Consider the following 18807-nt stretch of genomic DNA (forward strand, 5'->3'; position numbering starts at 1 on the left):
GCTCAGTATATTCAGAACAGTCCCAGTAGGAACCAGGGTGAACCATTGATTAAAAAAGAACTGAAGTGAGAGGGCTATATGGAGGCTGCCATATGTATTGCCTTTTAAACAATACCAGTTGCCTGGCGGTCCTGCTGATGATCTTTCAAGCATCAGTAGTGTCTGAATCACAAACCTGAAACAAGCTGTAAAGGATCGCGGAGACACCGTCGCACGGTCTGGCAGCGGGGCGGCTGTCTCCGCGTTCAGACCGGCGGTTTCCGCACAGCAGCATGCGTCTGGTGTGTCTGAGCCTAGTAGTGCACACGGATGGAGAGCTATGCGTGCGCGCGCTAAGAAGCAGGACCTTTATGCCAATAGGAGAGGGATCAGCTGATCAGGACTGTCAGCTGATCCCAGCACAGGGAGTGATTGGCTGAGTGGGGCTGCACTATATATACTTCTTGCCTGTCAGTTGCTGGTTGTCTGCCGTTGCAAATACTTACGTGTGAGCACTCAGACCAGTCAGATCCCACAGTGTGTTAGCACCAGGAGGACCTGGAAATTCACACTGAGCCAGATTACTATTGTGTTATATGTTAGAACAGTTCCAGGGTGTTGAGACCATGGACCTCACACCCAAGCTTAGGAATATTGTGACATTACTGTGTTATACTTTAGACTAGTTCCAGGGTGTCGAGATCACGGACCTCACACCCAAGCTTAGGGATACTGTGTCATTGCTGTGTTATACTTTAGACCAGTTCCAGGGTGTCGAGACCACGGACCTCACACCAAAGCTAAGGGATACTGTGTCATTGCTGTGTTATACTTTAGACCAGTTCCAGGGTGTTGAGACCACGGACCTCACACTCAAGCTTAGGGATACTGTGTCATTGCTGAGTTATACTTTAGACCAGTTCCAGGGTGTTGTGACCAAGGACCTCACACCCAAGCTTAGGGACTCTGTGTTAATACTGTGTTATACTCTAGACTAGTTCCCGGGTGTCGAGATCAAGGAGCTCACATCCCAGTCTAGGACACTGTTATATTTATATGTTATTACTATTTGCTCTGTCGACCTTTCTCTTGCTTTCAGATTTGGTACCTCTGCATATCTGTCTATCTGTTGCCAGACCCTGCCTGTACCCGGTTACCGAATCAGTCTTCTGTCTCTGTACCTCATCTGCCCGTGTGTTGCCGACCTGGCCTGCCCAGCCATCCTAGCTGTCACTCTCCCTGAGTGTTCAGTTTATCAGTATTAGCAGTGACACCATTCCACCAGGTGTCAGCTGCAACCAGGACTCCCGCACCTCAGAGAGTCTGGCCTGTTAGTAGCCAGTGGTCACCTCCTTTGGCTGCAGTACAGTTCACCATCTATACTGTTATCCCTGGTTACCAGGTCCTCACTATCTAAGAGATAGTTTCTGCACTGCCCAGGGCCACCTGCCCCTCAGGTGGCTCTTGGCCGAGTCACTTATATCTCCCGCTCCTCGGGAGATAGCCTACAGTTCATCAATCACATTACTCATTAGGTGTCCAGAGGTTAGTCATACCTGTATAATTGGTGATTCTGCAGATCATCCATAATCAGGTATACATCTGTATTGTTGATGATTCTGCAGATCATCAACAATCAGATTCTCTCTGTGTGCTGACACCGATCGTTACAGAACGGCAGACCTGAAAAACAAAACGGACGCACTTAACAGCCGTCTTGATGCACTCACCACCTCGGTGGAAAATTTAATCAGGGTGCTGGACGGTCATCAGACCCAGATCACAGCATTGTCTGGGTCCATACATGTCCTTGAGACGGCTGTAAACACAGTGCGATCTTCTCCAGTTACAGACTTACGCATGTCTGTACCCGAAAAGCTTTCTGGTCATAGATCTGACTTTCAGAACTTTAAAAATCGAGCAATGTCATACAGGGGCGTTCCTAGGGTCCATGGAGATCGGTGGCACCTGGGGGCACTAGGTGGGGGCTAGCGCCGCGGCAAAAAAATGGGCGTGGTCATGCAGTGAGCGGGCGTGGCCATGGGTGGGGCTAATCGTACATTAGATTAGGACAGTGGTGGCGAACTTTTTGGAGGCCCAAACTGCAACCCACAAGTCACTTATCTATCGCAAAGTGGCAACAGCAATTTAAACTAAATACTATACAAACGTTTTAACACATACATGAACATTATGGAAAATCCAAGTTGAAAACCTGAAAAGATAAACAATTTCATCCATCCTACTCCTGAAAAAATATATTCATTTTTTTAGAACCTCCCAGTTTTATTTTCTGTTTTAAAAAGCTAAAAAAGTAGGTTTAATGCTATTGTCTCATATGATGATGATTCAGCTTTTCCCATAGTCTCGCAGTTAGCAATCATGTGACCCCCAACAAGACAAATTCAGCAATCATGAGGCCCCTATCAAGACAAATTCAGGAATCATGAGGCCCCCAACAAGACAAATTCAGCAATCATGAGGCCCTCAACATGACAAAGTCAGCAAGCGTGAGGCCCCTAATAAGACAAATTCAGCAATCATGAGGCCCTCAACATGACAAAGTCAGCAAGCGTGAGGCCCCCAATAAGACAAATTCAGCAATCATGAGGCCCCCAACAAATCATGAGGCACCCAACAAGACAAATTCAGCAATCATGAGGCCCCCAACAAGACACATTCAGCAGTCATGAGGCACATAAATAGACAGCATTTCACATAAATAGGCAGAATGCCCCCTTAATATGGTAGACACCTCTCACCTGGCTTCTGAATTCTCCTCTACTGGCTGCTGTACCTGGCAATACTGTTTTTGGCTGGATTGGGGATGATGTGTGGGCTGAAAGGCCTGGCAGTGATGCTGTGGCCTGGCTGGCGGTGATGCTGTCGCCGATGTTGTGGCTGGGTTGGCTGGCAGTGATGCTGAGCCGTGCTTGGCTGGTTGAAGTAAATGCTGGCCTGACTGGTGGTGATGCTGTGGCCTTTTTGACAGTGATTCTGGGCTGGTTGGCTGGTGGTGATGCTGGGCTGGCTGGCTTGGATAGTTTAGGTAGCGACAGGTGCCCCCTAGTTAAGGTAGCGCCAGGAGTACCCCAGTTTAGGTAGTGACAGGAGCCCCCCAGTTCAGTTAGTGACAGGAGCCCCCCAGTTCAGTTAGTGACAGGAGCTCCCCAGTGTAGGCAGTGACAGGAGCCCCCAGTTTAGGTAGTGACAGGCACCCCCCAGTTAGGTAGTGAGTGACAGGGACCCCCAGTTGGGTAGTGAGTGAGAGCAGGGACCCCAGTTAGATAGTGAGTGACAGCAGGGACCCCCGTTAGGTAGTGAGTGACAACAGGGACCCCCGTTAGGTAGTGAGTGAGTGACAGCAGGGACCCCAAGTTAGATAGTGAGTGACAGCAGGGACCTCCAGTTAGATAGTGAGTGACAGCAGGGACCCACAGTTAGATAGTGAGTGACAGCAGGGACCCCCAGTTAGATAGTGAGTGACAGCAGGGACCCCCAGTTAGATAGTGAGTGACAGCAGGGACCCCCAGTTAAATAGTGAGTGACAGCAGGGACCCCTGTTAGGTAGTGAGTGACAGCAGGGACCCCCGTTAGGTAGTGAGTGACAGCAGGGACCCCCGTTAGGTAGTGAGTGACAGCAGGGACCCCCGTTAGGTAGTGAGTGACAACAGGGACCCCATTAGGTAGTGAGTAACAACAGGGACCCCCATTAGGTTGCAAGTGACAACAGGGACCCCCATTAGGTAGCGAGTGACAGCAGGGACCCCCGTTAGGTAGTGAGTGACAACAGGGACCCCCGTTAGGTAGTGAGTGAGTGACAGCAGGGACCCCCGTTAGGTAGTGAGTGACAGCAGGGACCCCCATTAGGTAGTGAGTGACAGCAGGGACCCCCATTAGGTAGTGAGTGACAGCAGGGACCCCCGTTAGGTAGTGAGTGAGTGCCAGGGACCCCCGTTAGGTAGTGAGTGACAGGCGCGCTCCCCACCCCACCTACCTTGCCGCGTCAGACCTCAGGATCAGCGGGCGACCCGACCAGATAGAGCGAGCGCCGGGCACAAATATGTGGAAGTATTGTCACTTCTGCATATCAGCGGTGTCCGCTAGGTCCTAGCGCCCGCTCTATCTGGTCGCCCGGCGCTGATCGAGGTCTGAAACTCTGAATGGCAGCGGGGACAGTGGAGCGGAGCAGGACAGAGCGGGGCAGGGCACCCGGGAGATCCGTGGCACCCCAGGACAGATTTGGGGCACGGGCCTGTTTTTTATCAGGGTTGTCAGACGCAATCTCAGATTTGATGTTGGGACACCCTGAACCTAAAACTATTGATGAGGCTATCGCGTTAGCAGTACGGGTTGATCGCCGATTACGCTATCAGAAACAAACCCGCGGTAAGAACACTGTAAGATATGTTTCCTACGCCTCTCCTCCACCCGTCTCACCTCCGCCAGAGCCAATGCAAATTGGACAGTCCAAATTGACACGGGTGGAGAGGAATCGCAGGAAAACAGAACAACTCTGTTTATACTGTGCAGAGGAGGGTCATAAGGTGCAGAATTGTCTCAAGAAGTCGGGAAATGCTGCCGCCTAGGTGTAGTCAGAGGTAATACCCTAGGCGCGCAGTCTTTACCTCTAAACAACAATCGTTTGCTCCTTCCCTGTTCAGTCACATGGGAGGGCCAGACTGTTACCACTGAAGCTTTCGTAGACTCTAGTTCAGCAGCTAACTTTATAGATTACGAGTTTGCAAAAAAACCTGGGGATTCCTATACTCCCATTAGACCAACAGGTTTTGGTCACTGCTGTAGATGACTCTCCTCTGCAAAGTAGACACCCTCTGTCTCGAACCCCGAATTTGAGGTTCAGTGTTGGGGTGCTAAATAAGGAGAATCTGCAGTTTCTGGTTCTGCGTATGGCAACCTCTACCGTCATTCTTGGCATGCCATGGTTACAACTTCACTCTCCTCAGATAGATTGGGTTTCAGGTCAGCTAACGAGCTGGTCTACCCATTGTTATCATCATTGTTTAGCGAAAGTAACCGTGGGTAACACCAAGATTCAGATTAAAGGTGTGCCAAAACAATACGCAGAATTTGCTGATGTGTTCTGTCCCAAATCAGCAGATAAACTCCCCCCCCCCCACCCCCCACCGTACCTTCGACTGTCCCATCGATTTGAGATCTGGTTGTATGCCTCCCAGGGGTCACCTCTATAATCTGTCTGGGCCTGAAAAGCTAGCTATGCAGGAATACATCAGAGAAAACTTGGCTAAAGGGTTCATCCGTCCCTCTCGTTCACCAGCAGGGGCAGGATTCTTTTTTGTAAAGAAAAAAGATGGAGGCCTCCGTCCCTGCATTGACTATCGAGGCTTAAACAAGATCACAGTGAAAAATCGTTATCCGTTACCCTTGATTGATGGTTTATTCACCCAGGTTACCAACGCCAAGATTTTCTCAAAGCTAGATCTGAGAGGTGCTTACAACCTAGTTCGTATTAGGGATGGTGACGAATGGAAGACAGCCTTTAACACGCCCGATGGGCATTACGAGTATCTGGTGATGCCTTTCGGGTTGTGTAACGCCCCGGCCGTCTTCCAGGAGTTGATTAATGAGGTATTCAGGGAGGTGTTGGGGAAGTTCGTCCTTGTCTATCTGGACGATATACTGATTTTTTCATCCAATCTCTCGGAACACCGCAGGCATGTTAGGTTTGTTCTAGAGAAGTTAAGACAGAATCTGCTTTATGCCAAACTGGAGAAATGCCTCTTTGAGGTGACCTCAGTTGCGTTCCTGGGGTACATTATCTCTACATCCGGCCTCTCTATGGATCCAGGGAAGGTTTCTGCTGTCCTGGAGTGGCCTCAGCCTGTAGGACTGAAGGCACTCCGGAGATTTCTGGGTTTTGCCAACTACTACAGGAGGTTCATAAAGGGGTACTCTACCATAGTCTCGCCCCTCACCAGTCTCACCAAGAAAGGGGCTGATACTCACCACTGGTCAGCAGAGGCCCATGCTGCCTTTTCTACACTGATAAAACTGTTCTGTTCTGCACCTATATTGAGACATGTTGATGTCACCTTTCCTTTTATCGTGGAGGTTGATGCTTCAGAGGTGGGGGTGGTAGCTGTATTGTCTCAGAGGTCAGGTTTACAGGGCAAACTCCACCCATGTGCCTACTTTTCTCGTAGGTTTTCACCCGCAGAGAACTACGACATAGGCAATCAGGAGCTTTTAGTCATCAAATTAGCTTTTGAGGAATGGCGACACTGGCTAGAAGGTGCAGAACATACTATCACAGTTTACACTGATCATAAGAATTTGGAGTACATAGAGGGTGCCAAGAGACTTAGCCCCCGTCAGGCCCGGCGGTCCCTGTTCTTTGCAAGATTCAGATTTGTAATTACGTATACTCCTGGTAGTAAAAACATCAAGGCCGACGCCTTGTCCAGGTGTTTCGAGCCCGAGACAGAACAGCCCTCAGCCCCTGAGACCATTCTACCTCAGAAGGTAGTTCTGGCAGCCACTAAGACTTGGAAGGATTGGACAGTCACTCTGAGTCCTTACCAACAGGATGTTCCAGAGGGGAAGCCTGATGGGGTCATGTTTGTACCACTGCCCTTTCGTCTACAACTCTTGCAACTGTTTCATTCCCATAAGAATGCTGGTCATCCCGGGTCCACCAGAACTCAGGATTTACTGGGCAGATGTGCTTGGTGGCCTTCATTGGCAACAGATTGTAAGGAGTTTGTAAGAGAGAGTGCAGTGTGTGCTAGGAGTAAACCCTCTCGTCAGGCCCCTGTTGGTACTTTGCAACCCTTGCCAGTCCCAAGTGAACCATGGACCCATGTGTCCATGGATTTTGTGGGTGAACTCCCCAGGTCTGAGGGCAAGATGGTCATTTGGGTGGTAGTGGACAGATTCAGTAAGATGGCTCATTTTGTTCCTTTGAAAGGACTCCCCTCGGCCCAGGAACTGGCTGATCTCTTCATCCAGCATATTTTCCGGCTGCATCGCATTCCGGAAAACATAGTGTCAGATCGGGGAGTCCAATTTGTTTCTAAGTTTTGGAGAGCCTTTTGCCATCAACTGGATATGGACCTTGCTTTCTCATCAGGCTACCACCCACAGACCAATGGCCAGACAGAGAGAGTTAACCAATCCCTAGAACAGTTCCTCAGATGTTATGTTGCAGATGCGCAATCTGATTGGGTAAAATTTTTGCCGTTCGCAAAATTTGCGCACAACAACCTGAAAAGCTCCTCTTCAGGATTTTCCCCATTTCAGGTGGTCTCGGGACGATCACCGAAGTTTGCTCCATTGCCGGTGGCATCCACACCATTCCCGGCCCTGGAGGATTGGCAGAGAGCTTTAAAGGAAATTTGGGGAATGGTTAAGAGGAACCTAGGGAAAGCTTTCCAAACCCAGAAAAAGCAGGCAGATAAGAGGCGGTCTGTAGAGTGGAATTTTTCTCCAGGAGATCTAGTGTGGGCATCCACTCGGCATTTTGCCTTGAAGCAACTGTCATCCAAACTGGGTCCTAGATTTATAGGACCATTTCCAGTGTCCAAGAAAATTAATAATGTCACTTACGCGATTGATCTCCCAGCCAGTATGAGAGGTGTGAGATCATTCCATGTGTCTCTATTGAAGCCAGCAGTGCACGTGGATTGGAAAATGCAGTCAAGCTGAAAAGGACCCTGAGCAGTGGATTAAAATGAAATGGGTACTTACCTGGTGCTTACTACAGCCCACCGAAGGCCGCGAGGTCCTCCTGGCTCCTCTCCGGGTCCCGCTGGTGGCTCTTTTACCAGCTACTTTCGGGCGAAGTGTCGGCCCAACACTTCCTGGACCATGACGCTCAGCGTCATCACGCCGGCCACTACGCGTCATCGTGGCAGCTGGCATGACAGTCCTGAGCATGCGCGGTTTTCTAACTCTGAACCGCGCATGCGCAGGACTGTCATGCCGGCCGCCGCGATGACGCGTAGTGTTCGGCGTGATGACGCGAAGCCAGGAAGACGTCGAGGGACCTCGCAGGCTACGGTGGGCTGGAGGAAGCCCCAGGTAAGTATCAATTTAATTTGTATCCACTATTCAAGGTTCCTTTTAAAGCAGCAGGGACAGACATACTATCCCAGGAAAAAAAACATATATAAGTAGATAACTGCTTGTTCTACTTACATAACACATGTATTATACTGTCCACGTTTTGATTTCAGTGAATTTTATACAGTAAATAAAGAGAATTATGTTCCTGAAATTTGCCATCTGGATTCCCTCTGACTCAAGGCAATCCTGAAGTCATTCCTCCCTTGAGGCTAGGTTGAGCACAACATAGATCAGATTTCAGCAGCTCACTGAACTGCCCTCAGTCAATCAGTGAAGAGCAGGAATGTAGGAGGGGTGATGACACGCTTCCTTCTGGTTGGCAATGGCAAAAATACAGCCAGGCTGACTGATATAAGATTTATTACAGCACAAACATTTCTGAATAGAATGGAGTGCTTGCAGTGCAGGGTCAGGTTGAAGGCTGCATATTAAACACAGAGCAGTGGGTACTGGAATTTAATTTTGTGGCTGACAATCCCTCTTTAAAGGACCACTCCAGCAAAAAAAGTAAGCAGTTAAAATCTGACAGAACCAATTTTGGACTAATCTATCTCCTCATGGGGGATTCTCAGGGTTTTATTTTGTTTTAAAAGGCATTTCCCGAACGGCAGTTTAATTGCCAAAACAGTAAGATACCAGCCAGCCTCCTGACTCACTTGCACACTGTTTTGACAGTTAGACAAAGCAACTGCCACTCAGTAAATGCTTTTGAAATCGAAGAAAACCCTGAAGCTTCCCCATGAGGAGATGGTCTAGTCCAAAACCTGTCAGTTCTGTCAGAATTTAACTGCTTAATTTTTTCGTTGGAGTGGTCCTTTTAGTCAAACATCTGATCTGCATGTATCAGAAACACAGAGGCGCCAAAATGATAAAACAATGTTTGAATTAAAAATAGGGGAATAGGTATCCACCTCCCCATAGAAGATTCTACATGATAAACATTTAAAAAATATTATTTAATAATGTTCTGCAGTAATTGTTGGCAATTTTTGGAGTACACCTCCCTGGTCGTATGAATCAAGTTTTTATTGTCTAAAAGCGGTGCAATTTATTCACAAGCTTTTAGACCCCAGAAGTCATCCCGCTAGATAGATCTGCATCAGCCCTCCACATTACACATCTCCCATGGATCCAGCTCGGGGTTACCGCTCTGAGCTGCGGATTTCCGTCCTGATCCTGATGCGGGGTAACCGCTGAGGAGGTTAAAGAATATTTTTGAAATGTTTATCTTGTTGAATATTCTATGGGGAGGTGAGTACCTCTTCCCCGATTTTTAATTTGGACATTGTTTTATCCTTTTGGCGCCTCTGTGTTTCTGCTACAAGTATCACTAGTCCACCTTTGGTGGAGGGGTCTACCCCCCTTTCCTCCTGCCTTCAGAGAGCGACATCTTAACCACTTAAGGACCACGGGCTTAAACCCCCCTAAAGACCAGGCCATTTTTAAGTAAATAAGCCACTGCAGCTTTAATGCCTCGCTGCAGGGCCGTAACATCAGCACACAAGTGATTCCCCCACCCCTTTCTGCCCACCAACAGAGCTCTCTGTTGGTAGGCTGTAATGGCTCCCAGGATGTTTGTTTATTTTTTTGATAAATATTTTTCTGATTTATTTTTTAATAAATAAATGCTTTTTTCCTTTAATTTTACAGCCCTCCCTCCCCCGCCAGCCAATCAGTGCAATCGGCTGTCATAGGGTTCAGCACAGCTGTCCCCAGTACAGCGCTGCCGTAGATTGCAGCGCTGTACCTAGTAAATAGACGCCGTCTAACAGTCTCCTAGCGGCGATCGCAGCTGGAAGACTGATGGTGGAGCAGAGCTTCGTCATCCAAGGCGGAGATGCACGCGATCTCCTGCAAATGCCCGCACCAGGACTTTACGCTGATCGGCGTTAGGCAGTCCTAAGTTTAAGATATTGTATATTCATCAGATCTAATGGAAAGTACGAAACTGCAAAACATAAACAGCCAAAATAATTGGAGGCAGTTCTGCCACTTGATCTGAGTATATTAGTATAAAGAGTCGTAAAAACAGAGATCAGGGATGTAATTAGCATTAAGCTAATCCTGCAACAATTATTGTTAGTGCAAAAAAAGGACATTACGTACATTACTCAACCTTCAGTCGAGTTTCAAATGCAATAACGCAGCGGGAATAATTGCCTTTTCAAGACAAATTGGTCAGTGCTTGGCAAGGGATTTTCACCCCAGAATCAGCTGGATATTGTGAAGATGCAATTTTTTTTCAATATAAATAGGTTGGCCTAAAGGACATATGTTATTTTTCAACCTAATGTAAAAAGGATGACATATGTTGTAATGGATAGTTGCAATTTATTTCTGCATTAGTAAGATTATTTGAATCCAGTAGGAAAATTGTCCATGGTATAATGACACAAGGGCGAAGAGGCGCCCAACGGGTGATAAAACTGTGTTAAAAACAGGTTAAAGTGACTCTGTAACAAAAATTACAACGTTTTTTCTACCATCCTACAAGTTCCTAAACCTATTCTAATGTGATCTGGCTTGCTGCAGCTCTTTCTACTATAACCATCTCTGTAATAAATCAATGTATCTTTCCCCTGTCAGACTTGTCGGCCTGTGTCTGGAAGGCTGCCAAGTTCTTCAGTGTTGAACTGTTCCTCTATGCACACTCCAGTGTGTGTTTTATTTACATAAGCCAGCAGCTTCTCTGCTATCTTATCAGTGATAGAAGAGAGCTGGATAAAAATCCTCCTCTGGAGGCTGTGAAAGGAGCTGGTCTGTCACATACTAAGGAATTAACGACATAGGTAGAGCTGTCTGCAGGAAGCCTGTAATGTTCAGTGCATGAGAGAAGCTGGGGACAGAAGGTAAACACACACAAGTGATCTCTTGAGATTCAGAAGTAAGGCTGTATACAGCCTGCTTGTGTATGGATGTATTTTCTATGTGTGGACATGCTGTACATCAACCTACTTCCTGTTTTGGTGGCCATTTTGTTTGTTTATAAACAAACTTTTTAAAACAGTTTTTGACTACTTTTAATGCGGCGGGGAGCGGTGAAATTGTGACAGAGGGTAATAGGAGATGTCCCCTAACGCACTGGTATGTTTACTTTTGTGCGATTTTAACAATACAGATTCTCTTTAAATAGAAAAGATAAGGTGGCTTACCTCAAAAGACAACAAATTTGTATAATAAAAACAACATTTTAATAAGCACTTTGGCAACGCGCTTCATGGGTACCTGCTCACCTCCTCAGGCCGAATATAGTGCCAAACAGAAAAACAGCCAGACACAGAATGCCTCTCTCTATTATATAAATGTGTCATCTTTTGAGGTAAGCTTGGCCTGCGCAGTACTATTCTCCGCTGGAGAGAGACGGAGAGAGCACACTGCGCATGTTCAGACTGGCTGAAGTTACAGGAGCCGGTACTGGAGCAGAAGGCTGAGAATGGTGGCTTGGGAGCGATCCGTGCGCATGGGGCTGGAGGAAGCCCCAGGTATGTATAAATCTTTTAAGTTAGTTCATCTCTGGCTTCCTTTAACAAAGGAGCAATGGAAGGATGTGGTCAGTACATTTACAAAAATACACATTGCAGCTAATAATAAACAATTTGCATTGAAATTCCTCTTCTGGGCATATATCCCCCCAAATTATCTTTCCTTTAATTCTGGGGCAACAGCACAGTGTGAATGATGTGCATGTCCATTGGCACAATCTGGCCATTCAGAAATTTTGGAAGGAGATATGTACGGAGCTTCAAAGGATTGTCAAAGCCTCCTTGTCATTAATGTCAGAATTATTTCTTTTGGGGGACTCAATTTTATTTGATGATTGTAAAATACAAGCATTTAGAGTGGCAATAGTGTAGAACTATGACACTCTTTTAGGAGCATTAACCTACCAGGGCCATTTCTTGGGCAGTGTAAGAAGGGCAACCGCACTGGGCGCAGCCCGGCAAGTAGAAGAAGGGGGGCGCAGGCAGAAGGACATAATCTAGGGAGCTGGTGACGTGCGGTGCAGCCAAATGGAAGAAGAAAGAAGATTGCCTGCATCAGACGTCAAGTCATCACGTTACCACCTCATGATGACACCCGATGTCCCGTAGCGGTACTGCAGGCTGTCAGTGCGCAGCACCCATAGAGCAGTAGGCTTTCCGGGCTTTCTCGCCTGTGTGTTCTCCTGGTCCCTGCTTCCTCCTGGATGAGCGGATGGCCGATGGTCACTAGTAAGTAGGCAGATCTACTTGTGACCTGTGAGTGTCCCTAAAGAGTAAAGGTTCGCGAATCCACGTGGTGGGGGAAGCAATTTTTACACCGTCACCCTGCTGGGTGCAATTTAGCCTAGAAACTGCCCTAGAACCTAATAACCAACCAAATCTTATGTATAGTGCATGTTCATTAGGAGTTTGGCTACACAAAAAGAGTTAGTAACAAGAAATTTTAGAGATGTCAAAAACGGACAGAGTATAATAAATTGCATTTACATGAATATGTAAATACCTATACTGTCACTGACAATGTTAGGTGTGAAGGAATAGGGTCTCATTTAGGGTATACAGTGCCAACTCAGCCTCAATAGTTGAGTGGCACCCTTGTTTGACAACATATGGCTACTCTACAGCACTTTAGCATGTGCTTTTCTATTTATATGTTTATTTATATCAAAAAACTAGCTGATGACCCGGCGTTGCCCGGGTATGTATTTGGCTGGTGTTGGCTCCGCCCACTTTTTGTAACCCTAACTCACAAACACTCAATGACCAAGTTTGTGAGCTTTGGCATCAATAATTTGTATATTCTCATAGAAATTCAATAAATCAGATTGGCGGTTTGTGACTCCGCCCCTCTCCAGCATTTGAACCCCTATCAATGACCAACTGTAGCAGGTTTGAGGCATCTGCTATTAACAGTGTAAAAATGGCAGCGATTTAAATATTCCACTTGAAAATAAACAGGTGAATTTTGATTGGCTATTATAGGCTCCACCCACTTCCTTTAATATTAATCTCAGTCACCCAGTGACCATCTAGGCAAAGTTTGAGAACTCTGCCATTAACAGTGTAAGACGGCCTGCAGTTTATATTTTCACAGTGGAATTTGTTTTTGGCTCTGCCCACTTTTTGTAACCTGGACACACAGTCCTCAATGACCAAGTTTGTGAGCTTTAAGGTCCTTGGCATCATTAAAAACAAATCTGATTGGCTGTTTGTGTCTCCCCCTTTTCTGAATTTGAAGCCCAGTGACCCATGAGACCAACTGTACCGGGTTTGAGGCTTGTGCCATTAACAGTGCAAGAATGGCAGCAATTTTAATATTCCCTTTGAAAATAAACAGGTGAATATTGTTCGGCTTTCTTAGGCTCCACCCACTTTTCTGAATATTAATCCCAGTCACCCAGTAACCAACTGTGTAAAGTTTGAGAACCCTGCCATTAACAGTGAAGAAGGGCTGCAGTTAACATTTTCCCAGGGAAATCTGTTTTTGACTCCACCCAGTTTTTGTAACCTGGACACACAGTCACTCAATGACCAAGTTTGTGAACTTTCGGGTTCCTGGCATCAAAATTGTGTGAATGGAAGCAGTTTATCCAGGAAAAAAATCTGAGTGGCTGTTTGTGGCTCTGCCCCTTAAGTGAATTTGAACCCCAGTCATTTAATGACCGACTGTAGCAGGTTTGAGGCCTCTGCTATTAACAATGTAAGTATGGCAGAAATTTTAATATTCCCCTAGAAAATCAAAAGGTGAATTTTGATTGACTGTTGTAGGCTCCACCTACTTTTCTGAATATTAATCCCAATCACCCAGTGACCAACTGTGTCAAGTTTGAGAACCCTGCCATTAACAATGTAAGAATGGCTGCAGTTTATATTTCCCAAGTAAAAAGTTAGTTGTTTTGGGCTGTTATGTTTTGGGTTCTTATTATATGGCATCAATAAGTTGCATTTTTCCATTGAAATTAAACAAATCTGATTGGCTGTGTGTAGCCCGCCCCGTTTCCCAAATTTAAACCCCAGTCTCCCAGTGACTGACTGTACCAGATTTGAGGCATCTGCCATTAAGTGTGTAAGAATGGCAGCAATGTAAATATTCCCCTTTAAAATCAATAGGTGAATTTTAATTGGCTGTTGTAGGCTCCACCCACTTTCCTGAATATTAACCCCAGTCATCCATTAACCAACTGTGTCAAGTTTGAAACCCCTGCCAATAACAGAATGGCTGAAATCAATCTAACAAATCTGATTGGCTATTTGTGGCTCCACCCCCTTTAGTGAATTTGGACCCCAGTCACCCAATGACTGACTGTATCAGGTTTGAGGCCTCTGCCATTGACAGTGTAAGAATGGTAGCAATGTAAATATTCCTCTTGAAAAATCAATAGGTGATTTTTGATTGGCTGTTGTAGGCTCCACCCACTTTCTAACTATTAATCCCAGTCACCCAGTGGCCAACTGTGTCACATTTGGGAGCCCTGCTAATAACACTGTAAGTATGGTTGCAATTTATATTTTTCCATGTAAAAAATTTAGTTGGTGGCGCCACCCACTTTTTCTGACCTTGACCTGTGGTCACTCAATTACCAAGTCTATGAGTTTTGGAGTCCTTGGTATGAATAATTTGTATATTCCCATTGAAATGAATCAAATCTGATTGGCTGTTTTTGGCAGCAATTTAAATATTTCCCTTGAAAATCGACGGGTGAATTTTGATTGGCTGTTGTAGGCTCCACCCATTTTCCTGAAGATTAATCCCAGTCACCCACTGACCAATTGTGCAAAGTTTGAGAACCCTGCCATTAACAGTATATTTGACCAGTGAAATTTGTTTTTGGCTCCGCCCACTTTTTGCAACCTTGACACACACACAGTCACTCAGTGACCAAGTTTGTGAGCTTTCAGGTTCCTGGCATCAAAAATGTGTGATTGGAAGCAGTTTATCCAGAAAATAAATCTGATAGGATGTTTGTGGCCCCACCCTTTTAGTGAATTTTGACCCCAGTCACCCAATGACAGACTGTAGCAGGTTTGAAGCCTCTGTCATAGTCAGTATAAGAATGGCAGCAGTTTAAATATTCTCCTTGAAAATCAATAGGTGAATTTTGATTGGCTGTTGTAGGCTTCACCCACTTTCCTGAATCTTAATCTCAGTCACCCAGTGACCAAGTTTGGCAAGTTTGAGAACCCTGCGATTAACAGTGTAAGAATGGCTGCAGTTTACATTTTACCATTAAAAATGAATGGCTGAAATTTGATTGGCTGTTTTATGCTCAGCCCACTTTTCCTGGATTTGTAACCTTGGTCACCAAATGACCAACTGTGCCAAGTCTGGGGACCCTGGCTTGAGTTCTGTGAGAATGGCAGCCTTTTCCATTGACATGAATGGGTGAAATCTGATTTGCTGTTTGTAGCTCCGCCCAGGTGTACAGGGGGGATGCGAGACCCGCAGAACATATCATCCAAGGTAATAAGGGATCTGTATACCAAGTTTCGTTTAAATCGGTCAAGCCGTTTTCGAGTGATCGCGGCACATACATACACACACACACACACATACACACATCCGACTTTATATATATATATATACAGTATATACATAGATTAACTTGAATAAAAATCTTAAGAAGATTGACCGTAGTAACCCTTTATCATTCTATACAAAACTATTTTCTCCCCTACAGCTGGACCTTAACGAGCAAAATAAGTAACAATACTATAGATATGGTTGCCTTTAGGAAATATGAAGTAGAAAGTAATTAAGTGTTTTTTTTTCAATACAGGCATCTCCTGATTGTGTTCGGGAAGCTGTAATTCTGGACCTCATCTGTCTCAGTGTGGAAGATGTGAGATCATGGGTGCTCAACCAATAACTAGCAAAGATTACATAAAAAAAACACTGTAAGAATTATTTTAAGTTAGTTGACTTTAAATAACTGCTATCAGTTTATCAACTCAAAGTTATTTAATTGCTATTTACCATAAGGTATGTGTACCACCAGCCACAAATAGCTTACTCTTTCTACTGGAATTTCCCCACCAGTGGTAGTAGCAAAAAAGTTTCTGTACCGTGTTAGCCAAACAAATTATATCGGTAGAAAAAAACGTTTTGTAAAAAATAATACCTTTTAATGGCTAACTGATAGAGTTAAATTATGCAAGCTTACCCACCAGTGGTATAAATGTCCACCATCTAACCAAAGAGAATGTCCCTCAATCGCCAGTGATGGTGGGCACCAGGGCCGAGCCGAGGCATAGGCTGGAGAGGGGGGACAGAATTCATTCAGCTGTCATTCCTAATTGTGTTTGAAGCAGAAAGAAATAAGAAAAGGGGATACATGGCAGTGACTGCAAGCCAGATAACTAGATATTAAGGTGTTGGGGAGGTTGTGGGCCCTGTGGCGCCTCTTAGTCTAATAGCAATCAGTGTGTGACGGCTGGGGTGGGAGGGATGGAGGGGCGCACTTTGGTGTCTCAGCCTTGGGTGCTGGAGGACCTTGTCCCGGCTCTGGTGGGCACGCCTACTCATCTAGACAGTAATTAGCATCTACTCAAGTTGCTTAATAAACTCCCCTTAAAGAGAAACCATGACCAAGAATTGAACTTCATCCCAATCAGTAGCTGAAAACCCCCTTTTACATGATAAATCTATTCCTTTTCACAAACGGATCATCAAGGGGCTCTGTTTGGCTGATATTGTGGTGAAACCCCTCCCACAGGAACCTGTGAGGACCATGGTCCTGGCAGTTTCCTGTCTGTGAACCTCATTGCATTGTGGGAAATAACAGCTGTTTTACTGTTTACAGCTGTTTCCAACTGTCAAAAAAGCAAGCAGCATCTCCTGTCACCGACATCATCTGCCAGCAGTAAAAACGTCACCATGTGATAAATGTCAGAATGTAAATCAGGGAGAGAAAAGATTTTACAATAGGCAAATCTTGACTAAAACATTTATACATAATTATTGTAAAAATGAAGCACTTTTTTTATTACATTATTTTCACTGGAGTTCCTCTTTAAATCCATTAACCACTTCAGCCTACAGGGTTGAGATTTTTTCACATCTGAGCAACTTTCACCTCCCATTCATTTGCCAATAACTTTAGCACTACTCATCACAATGAATTGATCTATATCTTGTTTTTTTCTGCCACCAATTAGGCTTTCTGTGGGTGATACATTTTGCTGAGAATAAATGTATTCTAAATCCATTTTAACAGGAATATTAAGAAACAAATGGAAAAAAAAAATTATTGTTAAGCTTTTGGCCATTATAGTTTGAAATTAATACATGCTACCATAATTAAAACCTATGTACTTTATTTACCAATTTGTCCCGCTTATTACACCATTTAAATTATGTCACAGTGTATGGCACCGATATTTAATTTGGAAATAAAGGTGCATTTTTTCAATTTGCGTCCATCACTATTTAGAAGCCCATAATTTAATAAATCATATTGATATACTCATTTGACATGAATATTTAAAGTGAACCTTAAGTCTGTGAAAAAAAATGAGATTAACTCACCTGGGGCTTCCCTCAGCCCCCTGCAGCCGATTGGTGCCCTCGCAGCTCCGGTCCGATGCCTCTGGACCCGCCGGCGACGACTTCCGGTTTCGCCGTCACCGGCCGACAGGCATGGGAACGCGAGTGATTGTTCGCGTTCCCAGCCTGTATATCGCCCCCTATGCTGCTATTGCGGCCAGTAGGTCGCAATAGCAGCATAGTAGGGCGAATTACAGGCTGGGAACGCGAACAATCACTCGCGTTCCTATGCCTGTCGGCCGGTGACGGCCAAACCGGAAGTGTTCGCCGGCGGGTCCAGAGGCATCGGACCGGAGCTGCGAGGGCACCGATCGGCTGCAGGGGGCTGAGGGAAGCCCCAGGTGAGTTAATCTCATTTTTTTTCACAGGCTTAAGGTTCACTTTAAAAAGTTCAGACTCTTAGGTAACTATTTATGTTTGTTTGTTTTTTATTATTGTAATTTTTCATTTTATTTTTTATTAAAATTTGTATGTGGGTATTTTTTGGTGTGGGAGGTAAACAGGGGATTTTAAATGTTTTAAAATGTATTTATTTAATTCAAAGTGTTTTTGGGTGTAGTTTGCTATTTGGCCACAGTCAAAAAGTCCTGGAAGCGATCGATCTCGCTCCCAGGAAGAAGTATGAAGACGGGGAACTTTTTGATCTCAGAAAAGCCGCAGCGTCTGAAGAGACGCTGTCGGCTTTTCTCCGGGGGGGTCCGATCAGTGAAAGGGATTTATAATCCCATTCATTGATCGCTGGGCTAACAGCCAGCAGCGGGGGCGCACACGGGGGGGGGGGGCTGGGGGGGCGCGGGAGTGCGCGCAGCCTAACTGGATGAAAATGTTTGTCCAGTTAGGCTGAAGTGGTTCATGAATATGCCAGCAAAGAAAATTTAAAGAATGCTGGGATGCTGAACTGTAAAAAAGGGAATTGTGGGCTGGGTTGGCCCAACCTGAAAGATAATCTTGTTATAGTTTGAAAATTAAAGTAGGATAAAACTCAGACAGAACATTCAATAAAAATGTTTTTCTACTTTTTATTACCCATACAGTTATCATATTTGCTTTTGTGCACAAGTAATATTGTCTGTCTACAAATTACAAATTTCCAAAGTACAGTTATCTGTTTTGAAAGCTGCCATTGCATTGTATTGCATAACTGCTGTATGTATATATTAAAATCTAGTGATCACTTCTCAGCACTTTATGCTTCTC

The 18807-nt window shown here is 45.2% G+C and overlaps 1 protein-coding gene across 24 annotated transcripts in view; it reads right to left on the reverse strand.

Annotated features, from left to right (window-relative positions):
* LOC137528845 (leucine-rich repeat and fibronectin type III domain-containing protein 1-like protein) overlaps positions 1 to 18807 on the reverse strand; it is a 688143-nt gene that overhangs the window by 615991 nt on the left and 53345 nt on the right. The window lies entirely within an intron of this gene.

The sequence above is a fragment of the Hyperolius riggenbachi genome, chromosome 8 (genome assembly GCF_040937935.1).
Source record: "Hyperolius riggenbachi isolate aHypRig1 chromosome 8, aHypRig1.pri, whole genome shotgun sequence".
NCBI classification, from domain to species: Eukaryota; Metazoa; Chordata; class Amphibia; order Anura; family Hyperoliidae; genus Hyperolius; species Hyperolius riggenbachi.